General features: G+C 45.1%; 1 protein-coding gene across 3 annotated transcripts in view; it reads right to left on the bottom strand.

Moving 5' to 3' along the window:
• Window positions 1-16,884, bottom strand: part of MB21D2 (Mab-21 domain containing 2) — a 116,167-nt gene that overhangs the window by 21,497 nt on the left and 77,786 nt on the right. Inside the window, exon 1 of one of the 3 annotated variants that reach the window (XM_058662111.1) lies at window positions 14,319-14,370. The exons of the other annotated variants lie outside the window; for them this stretch is intronic. The gene's annotated coding sequence lies outside the window, so the exon portion shown is untranslated. Of the gene's footprint in view, window positions 1-14,318; window positions 14,371-16,884 lie in introns of those variants that run through there. 3 annotated transcript variants of the gene reach the window in all.

The following is a 16,884-nucleotide window of genomic DNA, read 5'->3' as shown; positions in this document are numbered from 1 at the left end:
CTTTCAAAATGAGCCAGAACACACAGCTTCTTGCTGGCCCACCCAAACGCCACATGTTGTTTGCAGTACTCCTATCATAATCGTACATATCATCTCCATCAATAAACCTCTGCAGCATCAGTTAAAACCAGGCAGAGCGGTGGACAGATGCACTGAGAAAGGGTGGTGATGTCACACAAAGGGAAGGTACGACACAGACAAGCTTGAATGCTGTGTGACATTGGGATCAGTTAACTGATTTTTAAAAAGATTCCTTTATCTATTGGGAAGGCAGAGAGGCAGAGACGGAGGTAGGGAGAGAAGGAGCTAGAGACAAAGACACTGGTTTACTTCCCAATGGCTTCAAGAGCGGGAGCTGGGCCAAGCCAAAGGCAGCAGTCGGGAAAGTCATCTGAGTCTCCCTGTGGGCAGCAGGGACCCAGGATGCTGCTTCCAGACGCGTGAGCAGCAAACAGGAATCGGAAGTGGGGGTGGGACTCCACCCCAGGCACTCAAATGTGGGCATTCGAAAGCAGCGCCACAAGATCTACCCAAGTTACTTAAAATGCTGAAGATTTAATTTTCTTCACTTTGAAAAAGAGAGCTAATATCTCTATCGCATGGCTCGAGTAAGACATGACTAAAATAGTTCATTGCATAAAGCCCCCAGTACAGTTTCTGGAATTTTGCAAATGCTGAGAAAAAGGTTTCTCTTGCAAATGGTGTTCTGGGGGCCAGTGTTGGGGTACTACGAGTTGAGCTGCCATCTGAAGCACTAGTTCAAGTCCTCGCTGCTCCAACTCCTGCTCCAGCTCCCTGCTGATGTACCTGGGAAAGCAGCAGAAAATTCCCCAACTGCTAAAACCCCTGTCACACATGTGGGAGACCCAGCTGGAGCGCTGGACTGCTGGCTTTGGCCCAGCCTTGGCTGTTGAGGTTACCTGGGGAGTGAGCCAGTGGCTGCAAAGATTTCTTTTCTCTCTATAACTCTGCCTCTCAATTACATACATAAATCTTAAAAGTGAATAAATAAAATGGCACTTTTCTGGGCCAGTCAGTATCACTGGTTTTCTCTTGTGAGACATGTGAGTCTGTAGGAAGGCCCACAGCCACGTGGGTCAGCATGCAACCGGATAGACATGACTGTGCTAGACTCCCCCTCCCTGTTAGCAAGTGTTCTGCCATGCAAGCCGGGGTCATGCAACCTGCACTGAATGAACGAAATCTCATGATCTCATGACAATGCTTCCAGCTGCCCAAGGGACGGAAAACATAAGGCATCTAGTAGTTACAGGGTGCAGTGGTAGCGGAGGGGAAAGACAGGGAGGGAGAGGAACAGACTAACTTGTTAGTTCAGTGTCACACCGTCTTCCCTGAGAGACTGACGGCTGAACACAAAGCAGGGAATGCCTAGCTACTGAGTGGATGCTGTGTCCATCCCAGAGCTGCCCATCGGGAGCATTTTTGAAAACAGATTTGTTTATTTGTTTTGTATTGGAAAGGCAGATTTACAGAGAGGAGACAGGAAGATCTTCCTTCCGCTGGTTCATTCCCCAGATGACTGCAACAGCCAGAGCTAAGCAGATCCGAAGCCAGGAGCCAGGAGCTCTTCCGGGTCTCCCACGTGGGTGCAGGGTCCCAAGGCTTTGGGCTGTCCTTGACTGCTTTTCCAGGCCACAAGCAGGGAGCTGGAAGGGAAGTGGAGCAGCTGGGAAAGAACTGCTGCCCATATGGGATCCCAGCACATCCAAGGCAAGGACTTCAGCCACTAGGCATCCATGCTGGGCCATGCATCATATAACACATGGATCTGGACTGCTCTTCCCACTGGTCTGATTTAGTGAGATCAATAAATACTACATTACTGCAATATTAGGGGGGAAAGCAGTGGGGAGGGGAGGAGAAATCCCAGTGCCTACGGAACTGGATCATGGAAAATAATTTTAAAAAATAAAAATTAAAAAAATTTAAAGAATTATTTGCATTTCTACGAAGGTCCTAGATAAGATCAAATGGCTGGTCCCAAAGTATATTTTTGGAATGACACGTTCAGCATAGCCATAGGATTAACCTAGAATGGGAAAGACAATGGAAGCAGAACAGGAAATCCAGACTCTTGTCCTGATGACCCATCAGTTCACCACGTGATGTCGGCACGCACTCAGTACCTGTGGTGCCTCCATTTGCGCTCTTGTAAAGACGAGCACTGCCTGTCTGAAAGGCAAGAGAGTTTAAGGAGCGAATTAAAACTTTCATGATTAACAATCCCAAACAGGCACCACTTTGTAGGCTGTCTAAAGGTCAGTGAGTGGCCGTTGTAGGTTCTGGTGCGGCTTCTGGTACTTGAACACAACACTTGAACAAAGGGCATAGTCTTCCACATGTAAAAGTGCAGTGACCCCACAGTCAGCGCAGAGCAGGGACTGGGGCTTATGGGTAAGATCAGGAATACCATCTCTCCGCTAGGGGGAGATGATCTGCCTGAATGGGCCAACCAGCAGTATGATGAGGAGCCCAAGCTTAGCCCACTTGTCAGTAGAGACCAGCTGTGGTATAGTCACTGCGGCAGCTTTTCAAACATCCAAAACCAAGCTGCACCTTATCTCTCAGTGTTAAAAACAATCCCTTTTCTATCTGTACATACCACGGGAGTCCTATGCCATGCACTGAGCTGATAGATGCTTGAAATTCTATCTCCAAAATGCCATGGATGGTATCTTCCCCACACATACCACTGCCACTGTCACTGTCACCATTCAGCACTATCTTGTGCAGGGACAAGGGCAACTCTTCATGACTGGACTCTACTTCCCTTCACTATCACCCAGCATAACCTGCCAAAAGGAGATGCTGGAAGAATGCGCTCCAAGCGCATCATTCGCCTGCCCCACATCCTTTGGTGGTAACTCCCTGGCACCACAGCCTCCTGTACTCTAGGGCCAGCCTCCCCCTGCCTTTGCTTGCCTGCTTCCATGTTCGTCATTGACTCCTGCCCCAAAACAGATCCTCAAAATATACTAGTCCCACACCACAAATAGGACCTGTGCTGTCCGGCTTCTCTATCCCTCTGTTCTTGCCTGCCATCCTCACCTACTGAAATCCTGCCCATTCGACCTTCTCCAAGTCTGATCTCTCCACAAAGATACCTAGGACTTTTTTTTTTTTTTTGTCCTTGCACAGCCCACTGATCTGTCTGATAGTGCCCAAACTGTATCTGGGTCTTACATTACAACTACTGGTGCCCACACTCCCCACATAACACCTTAGCCCTGCGGACTTGCATTTCTGTGCTAGGGTTGATGTACTATGATCTACAATCAGCCTGTCCCACTACAGAAAGTGTCACTCTGACATGAACTAGCTGGTAAATAGCAGAAATATGTCAGCACAATAAAAGTAGTATTGGGTTTCGGGTGGAGTTTTCCCAGAATATGTTAATATTTTGTACAATCAGGGAACAGCAGCTAAACACTCAAACAGCAGAATGCAGCAGCCCACGGAGGGCGTGACGCTTGTGTTCCTCCTGGCTCAGACTGGCATGTGGGCTGTGATAGAAAGGCTTGGCTCTGGTTTTTCATTTTCTATGATTTAAGAGCATTTGATCCTTGGCTTCAAAATTCAGTAACTTAATACTTTTCCCAGAAGCCCATTTTACCAAGCTACCTGGAAGCATTCCTTAAAGGTAAAGTTTAGGCTATGGCGAGAATCCTCTAAGTCTTATTAGTTATGTTTCATAATATTCTGGTTACAAAGTCAGATGGGTCTTGAGAGGCTTATTCATAGTCCTATTTTATCCTCAACGAATATTGTTTCTATAACACAAATTTGTAGCGTTGGAGGACTTTAAGTAATGTGCACACTACGTTGTGACAGAAACGCTTAGACTTCAACCAGGGAGAGAAACTAGATTGCTGGTCTTAAGAAATATAAGATTACAAAGTCTTTCAAAATGTTCAAAATGATTGAGACCATCCAAGCCTGCTGAAATTCTGACCACACCTCCAAATGGGTGGCACAAGAACTGCCCAGCCATTAACTGGCTAAGAGCCCACCGATGCAGAACCTTTTACCTGTAGGCTCCTGCCTAACAAGGAGGGGTCAGGGAGTGCTTAAAATCCCAAGAACCTTCCCCAAACCTTTGCCCTCTCTCCCTCTCTCCTGAGGGGCACCCCACCTCCCGGCTCCCTCTGGGGAGTGTTTTTTTTCCCTGCCCTCTTCTTTCCTCTCTTACCTGGTCACTCTGCAAGTAAAACCTCTCTGTCTGCAACCAGTTCCCGGCTCTTTTTTCTCTGCATTAAGCTGAGGAAAGAACCCACCGAGCCTTTCTGGCAACCCTCCAGTGGCGGTTGTTCAGGCCACCCCTCAGCTGATTGTCAGCGAGGTTCAGGCTGAGCTCTTCACGAGAATCTAGAACTGCTGATGGGAAACAGACAGACCTGAGCTCCACAGCAACGTCAGTGACTCCTGGTTTTCCTGGAGACCTGAGCATGTTTGAAGAGCACTAGTGCCAGAGGTCCCTGGGCTTCTGCTGAGGGAGAAGACATCTGGGGCCAGGGGCGGGGCCAGAAAGGGAGAAGGGCTCAAAGGGGTGGGAGAATCACCTGCTACAGCCTAGGTATATTGTATATTACCTCCCTTACCATTCAGTCTGATGCTTTATTCTCAATGTCTCAGTCAGGCCTGATGATGAAAGGATCTGCCTATGCTAATGAACACACAGGACAGCTTGAATCCCAACCTCGGGTTTCCCGATGCTGTGCCAAGGGCTGGGCCTCCCAGGGAGCCCAGTAATGAGTGGGGGATGGAGAGGAGAGTTTCCAAGTCACATGAGTATACCTGGGCCTCCTGCCCTCACTCCCATCATCGCTTTCATCCGTGTTACATACTTGACTTCCCCATCTGCTCCTACTTAAGCGAGAGTCCTACGGTTTTAAAAGCAAGAAGAGGATTTGAAAATCGCTGCATCACACAAAACTGCCTATTCTCCAATTCCGCCTGAGGCTGGCCTTCGGCACAAAAATAAATCCACGCTTACAAAAGATCTGCTCCATGCAGAACATTCCTGGGGGTCCCCCAAGTCCCTGCTCTCATCATTCCAAAGCTGTCTACAAAAACTTCACTTTTTGCCAACTTTTCTTGCTTATTCTACTATTTCTACCCATTTCCAGGGACAAAGCAGCAAGTTAGGATGCCCCTGACTGGAAGCCTGGGCAGCTGGAGGGGCAGAGCTCTCAGCCTTGCTGCTGGTGTTTGAGGGGCATGTCCTGGATTTCAAACAACCTAGTCCTGTCCTAAGAGCTGCCACTTCCCCTCGGCAAGCCTCTGCTTCCACAGCATCCAAGTGGGCTCCTGAGTGGATGCTTGTTCAATATTCTTTCTTTCAGAAATCCGTACACACAAAAGTGTTTGCAGTTCCGTGCTGGGAGAAAGGAGAGGGAGTTGCTTTGTTAAACACGAGTGCACGGCAAGTAAGAGCTCCTTGGTGGACACGTACATGCCCCACTGACCCACCCAGATGCAAAAGTAGATTCATCAGATTACTGCTCTCCAAGTCCCGAGTTTCAACGGAAGGCTCACAAGAACGCAAAGCCATTCTGATTGCTGACATAACTGAGGCAGAGAGCTCATAAGAAATCCTTCATTTCCCTGAGACAGTAATTCTAGACAACACAAAGGTATTTTCAGATCTTGGCAAAGTCTGGGGTTGAGGCGGTGTGTTGCAGGCACTGGACTTGCATGGAAATTTCTTCAGACTGGTTAGAAAGAAAATAACAGGCACTTGATTTAGAGCCAGTCTCCAGGCAATAAAAGATTTGTCACCTTTTCCTTCTGGTATTGATTCTTGCCTCAACCAGATGACGGGTGGCGGCTGATGAATGTGTGGAGTCTCAGCGAAGGCTCCAGCTGCTCTGAAACGTTCCTGCGGCATCTCACCCCAGCTCACTTTGTCAAGCCCAACCCCCCTCCTCTGTATAGCTCAGCTGTACACATCTGGAGGTACCAACTCTGGGTCCCTACACTGCAGCTCTATCACTGTTGTACCTAGAAATCCATTTCAAACACAATAATGTTTGACATCAGGCACCTCTCCAGCAGTGATGCGTACACCATGTTGTCTAGGTAATGGTGCTGCCTTCCACATATTCTTATTATCATGTCCAAAGGACCCCAGAGTCCTCATGTCACCACTCTATCCATGGAGCATCTCCTTTGGGTTAAGATGTTTTCATATTATCATGTACCAAACGATGCTCCTGGACAATACGAATACTGGAGATTCTGAGATTGAATAATTGCCCACAGTTATGGACAGTAGATATTTGAACCCTAGCATCTGACCCCCAACGTGGTTTTGATTCCTGTCACACCTGTAAAGGGTGATGACTATCCACACCTGCTTTAGGCCATTCTTCGCCATCCTCATCTCAACTTTGTACTGTCCTGGGAGATGGCAAAGAAATGAAGGTTTTGGAGGCCTTCTTTTCAAACACTGGGGAGGGGGGAGTCAGGAAGGGGATGAGGCAGAATAGAAAGAAGCTGGACAATCAAAGGGCAAGCAAGGTGAACTGAATCTGGAGACACATTTTTCAGGACTGAATTCTGTGTCTGCCATCTTACTGAAATTTTGCCCATTAGGTTCACTTTCATTACTTAAAAGCTGAAACTTTGAGTAACTTGAAATCTTGGCAGTTAAGGTTCTACCCATCATTTCCTTCCAGGAACAATGTTTTTGACAGCACAGCAACATGGTCCTTGCAGTGGCAAGAACCTGCCCAGGCAGAATGAGCGTGTTGAGTTAGAGTTGGCTAGGTTTTCTAGATTCACTCAGTATCATGGCAGGGATCCTAGGGTGCTGGAGGGCCCTGAGAACAGAAGTTTGACAGAGAATTGCCAGACATAGTGCCAAGAAAATGCCCAATCCTCTTGCCTCCCCTCCCAACTATACTGTCTCCTGATCCACACACTTAGGAAACCAAGATGACCACCATATTGCTGCTGCAAATCGACCTTAAGACCCCTGGGCATCTAGGCATTACTTAGAAAGCTTTTACATAAAAATATGTGGTTCAATTCTAAATAAGTTTCATCCTGCCTATCACATTTGTAAATGTGAGTACCAGGAGATACAAGTCTGAGCGTGTCTAGTTGCCTGTACTACAGACAAGCTGAATGATGTTAGTCCAAAGAAGAAAGGTCGGGGGTTGCAGGGAAGGAGTGGGAAATTTGCTTAAATTTTTAATTCCTAATCAGAGGTCCTTCTAAATTTAGTTTTAGAGGACAGTTCACGATACCCCAGAGAGTAATTTATCCCGCTCCACTTAAATTACCAGCTTCTTTCCCAAAGTTAGTCAATAGAAAATGTACGATACCAATCTCAGGAGACCCAGAGGTAGAACAATCATGATTAGAATTATTAACTTGGTTCCTATCACACCTTCCAAATGCCCGCCTGGAAGACAGTGTGATGGGCTAAGAGTGGGTACAAATGACTAGCCTTGGTAGACAAGAAAACTCTATTGACCTGTAACCATGGGGTGCATGAGGAACAACAGACTGAAGGGCCAATAATCTGAAGCCCAACCAATTCCTATGGTGCCCATATGGGTTCTGGGGTTTGGTCACTTCACCTTTTCTTATTTTTGATTGTCTGCAAGCTAATGGAAGGAAACATTCTACCACTCACACTCACCCATCTCAGAACTGCATGGGCCCTTCGAATATTTCCTCAGTTTTCTTTTACAGATGAGAAGAGTGAATGTCACATGGGGTGTTGCTAGCAATTAGAGGCTGTACAGCTAGTGTCAGTCAGGACCAAGACTCACCAAGGCCTCCTACTCAAGGGCTCTGATGCCCAGAATCAGCTAAGTATTGCCACATGGAGGTGAGGAGGCGGACAGTAAGTGGACAGACCTAAATCCTCCACAGGCTGTCTCATCACCACACAGGAGGCCACGTTCTGGCCATGTTCCCTTCCTGTAGTTTCTGCTCAACAGACAGAAGCAATATGTTTCTACAACTGCAGTCTTACCTGACACATTTGTAAGCCAGTATAGCACCCATTTAAAATTAGATTTACACTTTCTTAAAATAAAAAAGATTTTATTTTATCTATTGAAAAGGCAATTATGCAGAGGGAAGAGATGAAAAAAGAAAGATCCTCCATCCACCATTTCAATCCCCAAGTGGTTGTAATGGCCAGAGCTGAGCTAATCCAAAGCCAGAAGCCAAGAGCTAAGAATTTCCTCTGGTTCTCCCATGCAGGTGCAGGGTCCCAAGGCTTTCAGCCATCTTAACTTGCCTTCCCAGGCCACAAGCAGGGAGCTGGATGGGAAGTGGAGCAACCGGGACATAAACTGGTGCCCATATAGGATCCCGGCGGATGTAAGGCAAGGCTTTAACCACTAGACTATTGAGTCATACCCTAAATTTACACTTTTTAAAACCAGCTGGATTGTTTCCAAAACAAATGTCTCTGATCCCACCTAGTTACAAGTGGTTTGCACTAGACTTTTAAAACAAAGTCCAGATGCCCTGCAAAGCAATTCTGCTTTGAACAGACTTAATTGTCATCAACACTATACAAAACTGGATCCAATTTGTTTTCAAAACATTCAGTAAATAGATGTCTGCTGCCCTCTAACATGACTTGCAGTTAGAGAGCCCCTAACTACATCTGCCCACAGCTTTGTAAAGCACATTTCTCCAAGCCTCCTCTTTTGGCTGAGAGCTAAACAGACACGAAGAGGAATATTCACAACTGGCCTAGAATAGGGAAAAGGTTCATTTTAAATAAATTTCTGTTTCAGAATAAAATAGAGAGATTCAAAAGGATGAGAAAACTTAAACAGAAGAGAAATTATAATTGCCTCCTATGCCAAAAAAGATGACAAGAATACTTCTAACAAGGGCATCCCACAGAGGTCTAATGACGACAGGGGCTTAGAAAATGGGAAGTCACTGCATCTCCACCCTGGGCTGACACATGTTCAGTGGGGGTTTGCTTCTGTGAGGTCTTGGGGAGGAAAAGCAGCAATCCCTTGTGTTACAATACATCCAGCTTTTTAAAAAAATACTTATTTTTGTTTGAAAGGCAGATCTGCACACAGAAGGACAGACGACAGACAGATCTTCCACCTGCTGGTCCACTCCACACATGACTGCAACAGCCAGAGCTGAGCTGAGCTGAGCTGAGCTGAAGCCAGGAGCTTCCTTTGGGTCTGCCACATAGGTTCAGGGTCCTAAGGCTTTCAGCCATCTTAAACTGCCTTCCCAGGCCACAAGCAGGGAGCTGGATGGGAAGTGGAGCAGTCAGGACATGAATCAGCATCTACATGCCAGCACTTGTAGGTGGAGATGTAGTCAATTGAGCCATTGTGTTGCCCCTGGATACATTCAGCTTTAGCAAGAGGATCTTGTAACCATCATAAGAGTAAGACCACACTGCGAACGGACTCAAATCTCAGAGGACTGCACCCTTTAAATTCATGTTGTCATCTTCCCACTTAGACCAAAATCTCTCAGATAAGAACAACGTCCTAAGCACCAAAGGAACCCATTATAAAAAGTCTGCTAGGTGAGAAAGATGAAGTAAATCACTCAAGAAGGGTCAGAAACATGATGAGATCTTACTTAATATATCACAAATTCAGTGTTTTACCTTTTTTTAAAAAAGTTGGGGTTGGCAGATAATAAGAAGAAAGAGTGAAGCATCAGGGAGGCCCTTCTGGAGGAAGCTGAAACCCTTGAAAGGAGTTCCCCAGGAGGACTGTGGTTTAGGAAGGTGGGCACAGCTCCAGAGCTGCCTCTACTGGGGACAGCAAATCATTCACTTTTCTGGGTATCAATTAGTCTCACACAGGAAACAATTGGGAAAGACAATTTTTAAAGGATTTTTGCAACTCGATTTTACACATAGCTGACATTCCTAAAGATACGCCTGAATTCAACTGTGACCTATAACTTGCATTTAAGAAGAGCCAATTACAAAATACCCTTGCTATGCCAGCTTTTTGAGCATTAACACTTAGCCACTCATTCTCTAAATATCATCATTTTCCTTTCCTCTTTGTGCTCCCAGAATAAGCAAGCCCTGCATTCATGATACACAATTCCCTTTTGAGCACGCAGAGGTGCTAAGTGTTGGGGTACACACAGAACACAAGCCATCCAAACAATCTTCATTGTCCTAGTGATTCTCTCATATACACACCTGAATTACCCACTGTCCTTAATTACACCTGCTGTGTGATCCATTCTGCCCTATGCTTCCAGCTAGAGTGTCCCAACACACTATTGAACCATCTCCCTCCAACTTCCTTAAAATGTCAGCTCTTAGAAGAAGATTCTGGTGGCATTCAGACCTATTGCCAATTTCATTTCTAATTCTTAACACAGCAACTAGGACAAAGTAAGTTGGTTGAATAAATGTGCAAAAGAGAAGTTTGGAAAACAGAGGCCTGAATAAGTATGTGTGTAGAGGAATGCAATTCATATTAAGCAAATTCTCAGAGCAAGGCATAGGAAAACAATGCAAGAGTAAGCAAAAAGTAGGGGTGTGGAAGAAACCTCAGAGATCATCTGGCTCAATGTCTTCATTTCCCCAGAAGCCAATGAGTTTTGGCATAGTGTCCTGTGAAATATAAAAAAACATTATAGGCAGCATGTAAGAGAACATTAGGAAAAACAAACATTATTTCTTAATAAATCAAAACCCCCAGCCCACACAATTTGCAAGTGGAATTTCAATCATTAAACATTTCACAACACTTATCCCATTTGGCTTTTACACGTGCCTTTAAACATGTCCACCCATTACCAAATGGTGTCAAGTTTGCATCTTGCAGGCTCAATTACTTAGTATGTAGATCAGGCAAGATTCTCCCTTCTGTGCTTCTCCAGCCTTCCCATGCTCATTAGCACCTCCAACAGAAGGCAGAGGAAATGAAACTCCAATCTATCAATGTCAACTGTTGAACCAGCAAATTACATCAGTCCCGCCCCCACAAGGAAGTGTTTGGACAATTCCGAATCAACAAGATGTTGGCAGCTGTGTTCCTATGGTTCAGTAATTGCATTGTTTCCTACTGCGCTCTATGGCTTGTGAAATGAATTTATTAAATAACCTACACAAAGGGAAAGTGGTGTGGGCCTGCGGAAACAGCTCTGGGCTGGCATTGGGAGACTGCCTTTACGAGCAATCTCCCAGCTAGTACCCTTGATTTGTCTTTCTGGTCCTCAGGCTCCTTCACTGTTTAAGAGCGTAGTAATTCTGCCTTTGGTAATAGAGAAAGTGGTAGCACTAAAGCATTAGGTGCTTTCTCTTTTAGCATAAGAAGCTACAATCTTTATCACATTCCCTAGATAATGGGTGAGCCTGGTTCGCTTAACTTTCACCCCAAATTCCATGCTTCAACACAGCATTTACAACACAAAGTGGCACATAATGCCTGACTGAATGCATTAAAATATGTCACTATAACTGGCCACTTAATATTGCTGGCTAGCAGGGCTAGGAAAGGAAACTCATCTTAAGATCCACAAAGGACTTAAAGAGTAATTTAAGTGCACACAGGTTAGCAACCAATGCTATTGTCTTCAGCAGTTTAGCCAGTTGTCTCAGGCTAATAGAACTGTTTGGCATTTCACAAAACTGCATGCAGCTAGCTGTGTGACAGAAAGAGAAATCTTTTCAAGATGGAAAAATCTATAAAAGGGGAAAGTAAACATGTTTAATCACAGTTAGCCCTAAGTGCCATTAACCAGATTTCAGCCTGGGTTCACCCAGCCTCTGGACCAGGGCATGTCCTCAGAAGCACACCTTGCCACTCCCCACACCTCAGATATATCCCCCACGGTACAGGTCTGTTGTCCATTGGACAGCTTTCTCTGGACAAAGACAGAGGAGAGTTGGCACAAATGAGATGGTAAAGGACAGTTTTCCTTCAGCTCAGAGATGGGCACCCACTCCATGCCCCGGTTTGGGTCTCAACTATTTTCCCTTTCTTGCTTAAAAAGCAAAAACTCTGAAAGGAAGTGCTTCTCATATTGTAAGAAGCAAAATTTTACTCCTTTCCAACCCTCATCAACCAGTTATTTTATAAATAGGACTTGATTCAGAGCCATCATCATTGATTGAAATCTCAATACTGGCCAGGCCGTGTTATCACTGACGGATGACATACCCTGGGCCCATCTCCTCCACGATGGACATGATGACTGCCCGAGCGGAAGATAACGTGTGCAGGACAGCCACACTAAGAATCCCACAGTGGCCAGGCTGGGTACCCCATTTCCCAGTCTCTCATTTTGGGTCACTTTTTTGTAGACAGGGGAGTCAACCAGCCATTCAAGGATGTGATGTTAAGAAGTGACATTAAGATCCAGAAACAAAACATGTCTGACTGATAGCAAGTCTCATCTGGTTTCTGAAACGAGATGCTGGCATGGGTCCCAACGGGACATTATATTCTATCTAGACTGGGTGTCAGTGCCCCAGAAGGCATATCCACCTGAATCCACTGATGACGTGATGTGGCTCCGCCCACCCCCACACCACAAGCAGAGAATGGCTTATGTACTTAGAAGTTCATTATTAGAGCTTTTTGTTCTTTGGATTCTGGCTGAACACAAATTTGCTTTATTTTCTAAGTAGGAACCCTCTGGCTAAACTGTAAGACACCGTAGCATGGTAGCCCTGAGGACTAAGAAAGCCATGGACAGGGCTGAATGAGCCAGGCTGAGGCTCCAGTCGGGACACGCTCTGGACTGAGCAAGAGGCTGAGGCTCCCGGTCACTTCTACATCAGGAACCAGGAAACCTTTGTCTCCCAATTCCTAGGCTGTTGACTCGAAGTTACCTGCTCATCTCTTCATATCTATCTGAAAAATGGTGGAGGCCTTGGAATGCTGCTTTATTTTTTAAAGCCATGCTTATTGAAGTGGAACTCAGATACAATAAGATTCACATCCCCCTAAAGATGCAGTTTCAGGAGTTTTCTGAAGATATATAGTTGGACAACAGCCAACATGATCAAGACAACAAGTTTGTATCCCTGCACAAAGGGAGGTCTCATCTCCTTACCATCAGTCCTTTCCCTGGCCCCAGGGAATCAATGATCTCATGTCTCACCGTTTTGTTCTTTCCCAAAGGAAGAATAAATCCAACAGTATTGTCCCATTTATAGTTTTCTCCTTGCATTTGGTACAATGCTTCTTCCATCTTATTAATTCCTCAATAACTTGCTTCTTCTTTTATTACTGAGTAGTACTGCATTATATGGATAGATGTGACACAATTTACTAGGCCAGTCGCCAGTTTCTAGTTTTTTGGTCCATGGGAATAAAACAGCCGTCAGCATGCACACACCAGTATTTGTATAGATATAAATTTAATTTCTGGTAGGTAAGCATTTAAGAGTATGATTTCCATGTCATTGGTTGAGTGTGTGCTGTGTATTTAACCCTCTCATAAGTGTCACATTATTTTTCAGTGTAACTACCACTTTGCATTCCCACTAGCCAATCAGTATGGACTGCCTGACAGCGATGGCTAGCCTCAGGTATTGATGACTTTTTTGACAAATTAGCAACCCACATACAGACTCTTCTGGTCCCAAGAAATGTATATCAGAATCTCACAGGGTGGCACCAGGGGCAGAGGCAGAGGCAGTGCCCCCAGAGTACCTGGGGCAGAGGCAATGCTAAGAGTCTTTCTCAAGAGTCACTGAAGCATGAAAGCAGAATTCACTGGGTCCTACTGCAGAGACCCTCATCGCGTGTGTTTCCTGTTAGATTCTAAAGGTGTAAAAGCTCCTCCTCACCCCCACAGCATGTTGCTTTATTCACTCTTTTGTTTTCAGTGTATGTGTGTGTGAGAGAGAATAGAGAGAACCAAATGGAGACCAACCAAACAGAAATACATTATTGGTGTGGCACTCACACTCTAACACATTCTTCTTAACTGATTTGCAGGAGCACGCAGGACAGAAGTTTTGCTACAGGCAAGAAGAAAGGCACAGTGCCAAGACCAGCGTTCCAGCTCTTAGCTAAGCAGCTTAAAGGGTGACAGCATTTATGGGATTTTCACCTGTAATTCTTATTTTACTTAGGGAAATATATTTTCTGGGCCTAAAGTTTTCCTGACTAATAAATGCTCCAAGGTGTGTGTGTGTGTGTGTGTGTGTGTGTGTGTGTGTGTGTGTGTTTTAGAGGGAGGGAGCTGCAAAGGAGGAAGATGGAAGGGAAAATCCACTGGTGGGCCTCTGAACTCTACATAATGCATTGACACGTTTCATTTTAAGCACTGTTTGGGTTCCAACCCACCCCCTGCAAGCTAATTACCTCGACATTTTGAGCACCCAGCTGTTGCTGTCTGAAACGTGACCTTCAATGTGAAGAGGCTCACAGCTGCAGCAAGCTGCCTACCTAATAATGCATGGGCTGTCATCTGCTTCATACCTCCCTTTCTGTTAACCACGGTCACAAAGGACACAGCTCTGTTTCCCTGGCTCCTTTGCCCTAACCCACGTGCCCCTCTGACAAATAAAAGGAGGCAGCAAGCACACTTTGAGGACAAAGGAGTTTTGTTCCAGGGCAGCAGGAGATGGTCTGGAGGTAGAGGCTGGTCCAGCTTTGCTCATTTTGCTGCTCACCAAGTGGTTCACAGACCGGGAGCAAGGGCATAACACGCCTGGAGTTTGATAGACTCTCAGCCTATATTTGAGACCGACTGAGTCAAGATCTGTGTTTTTGACATCCAATGGATGTGTAGGCTCGTGGACATCTCAGAAGAGTTCAAATGGGAGAGGAAGCACGCACACTTTTCATTCATGTGATTAAAGAACTGGCCTTAGGGGATGAGAAGGCCAAGCTGATTGACACAGAACTCTCTGGGAAAGGTAGTGTGATGTAAAGGTAAGAGCCAGTCCCCAGTGATGCTCACCTCTGCCTAACATTTTTACACATCAAGCCCAGGTTGGTCTATGCAACAGTCCACACACAGAAGCAATAGCACTTGAGTGAGCCTTTTGAAGCTAGGTCATAAAAACACTGCAACTTTTTCCCTTCTTTGGAGAAGAAGCCAATCTCTATGTCATGGCCATTTCAGGAGACCTTGTGAAGAGGCCCATAAGAGGATGAACAGAGGTTATACCTAGGTCAGTGCAACAGCTCCTAAGTGGGCTCTCCGGCCCCAGTCGGATGACCAACTGTCATTTGCCTTCAGATGACAACAGTCCCCAACCAATACTTCAACTGTTACCTTGGGGTAAAGAACCCCAAGCCAGATCTACCCAAATGCCAGAACATTAGAAACTGACAGATGATAAATATTTAATGTTGTGTTAAGCCATTAAGTTTTGGAGTAACCAGTTATTCAACAGTAGGTAACTAGTAGAAGGACAAAACTCAAACTGAGACTGGCCCTGCCCCATGGTCACAGCCTTTAATTTCTCAGATGACTCATCTACGAAAGGAATAACCACAGTTCATCTGACTGTTGCCACTTTTGAATGAAAGATGCACCATTATTTCACATGTCATTAAGAGAGAAAATACTTATATGCGGACACCATGAGTCTTAACATACATATTAACATTAGAGATAAAAGCTGGTGGGCAAATGTGTCTCTTCAATTCCTCGGATCAGAACTATTACATGACTGCACTACACAGAGAAGGTACAATGGCCCAACAGATGGGAAGGCCCATGGAACGAACTGCTGGTAGCATCCTGAATCCCACTGCTTAAGAAGGGAAGTGACATCATGGCAGCCCACACCAGCTAATTAAACAGCTCTGCTGGGCTTCCTCATCTCACTTTTAGTGCTTTTGCCTCAGGCTTCTATCACAATTCACGCTCAAAAGGACTGCTACTAAGCCCAACTCGAGAGGAAAAGGTAGTCAAATAAAACAATCCATGGCAGTGTTCCATAAACTTGTTTGAGCATAAGAAATCACTTGGTGCGTCAAGAAATACACAAGCCCCTTGCTTATAGGCTTTGATTTAGTAAATCTGGGGCAGGAAATGGAATCTGTTTTTAACAAGAGCCTTAGGCAATACTTATGAATACAGAATTTTCAAAACATTGATCCAAACAAGATAATATGTACCCACTTACTGATAACTTTCCTTGTATCAAACAGTCATTGAAAAGTGCAAATCTGAATGCTTTAGCGGCTGCTACTGAGAATGCCTCAATCAAGTGTAAGATTTCATTGAAGGTCAAAACAGAAAATGTATCTTACCAATGATGATTTGTCACTAACTGGATAACTTGCTTAAGTTATGACACATCACACTAAGTCAACAGTTATAATATAAATACCTGTACAATGAGCGTGTTAAAGAATATGGGGCAAGTATTTGGCACAGCGGGGAAGCCACCATTCAGGATGCTCACTGAGTGGCTGAGTTTTATAACTGGCTCGAATCCGGATTCCAGGTTCCTGCTAATGTTCATTCTAGGAGGTAGCAGTCACAACTTACATTGTTGGTTTCCTGCTACCTACAAGAGAGACCTAGGTTGCATTCCAGGTTTCTGGCTATGGCTTCATCCAGCCACACCTGTTCCAAACATTTGAGGAGTTAACCAGCAATATGAGAGCTCTTCCTCCCTCTTTTTCCAACAAACTAACAAATAAGAAAACATTTTTTTAAAGGCTATATCTCCTGACAAGCCAATCTTTTCCTATTGATTTGTTAATAAAAATGACTAGACATTATTATTTTCTTTTTCTTTTTTTGCTCAGACTGTTAAAGACCTCTCTGTGGGCCCAGAGATAAGCCATAAACACATGCTAAAGTTTCGTAGGACACATCTGCTGCTATACAAACCATGTTTGGTGGCTTTGGCTTCGCCAGAAATGACATCAGCATAGTCAAGACTTCCTTGAGGGCTCTCCTTTT

This window comes from Ochotona princeps, chromosome 3 (genome assembly GCF_030435755.1).
Source record: "Ochotona princeps isolate mOchPri1 chromosome 3, mOchPri1.hap1, whole genome shotgun sequence".
NCBI lineage: Eukaryota > Metazoa > Chordata > Mammalia > Lagomorpha > Ochotonidae > Ochotona > Ochotona princeps.
Note: the sequence above shows the minus strand (reverse complement) of the source record. Positions and strands in the feature narration are given on the sequence as shown.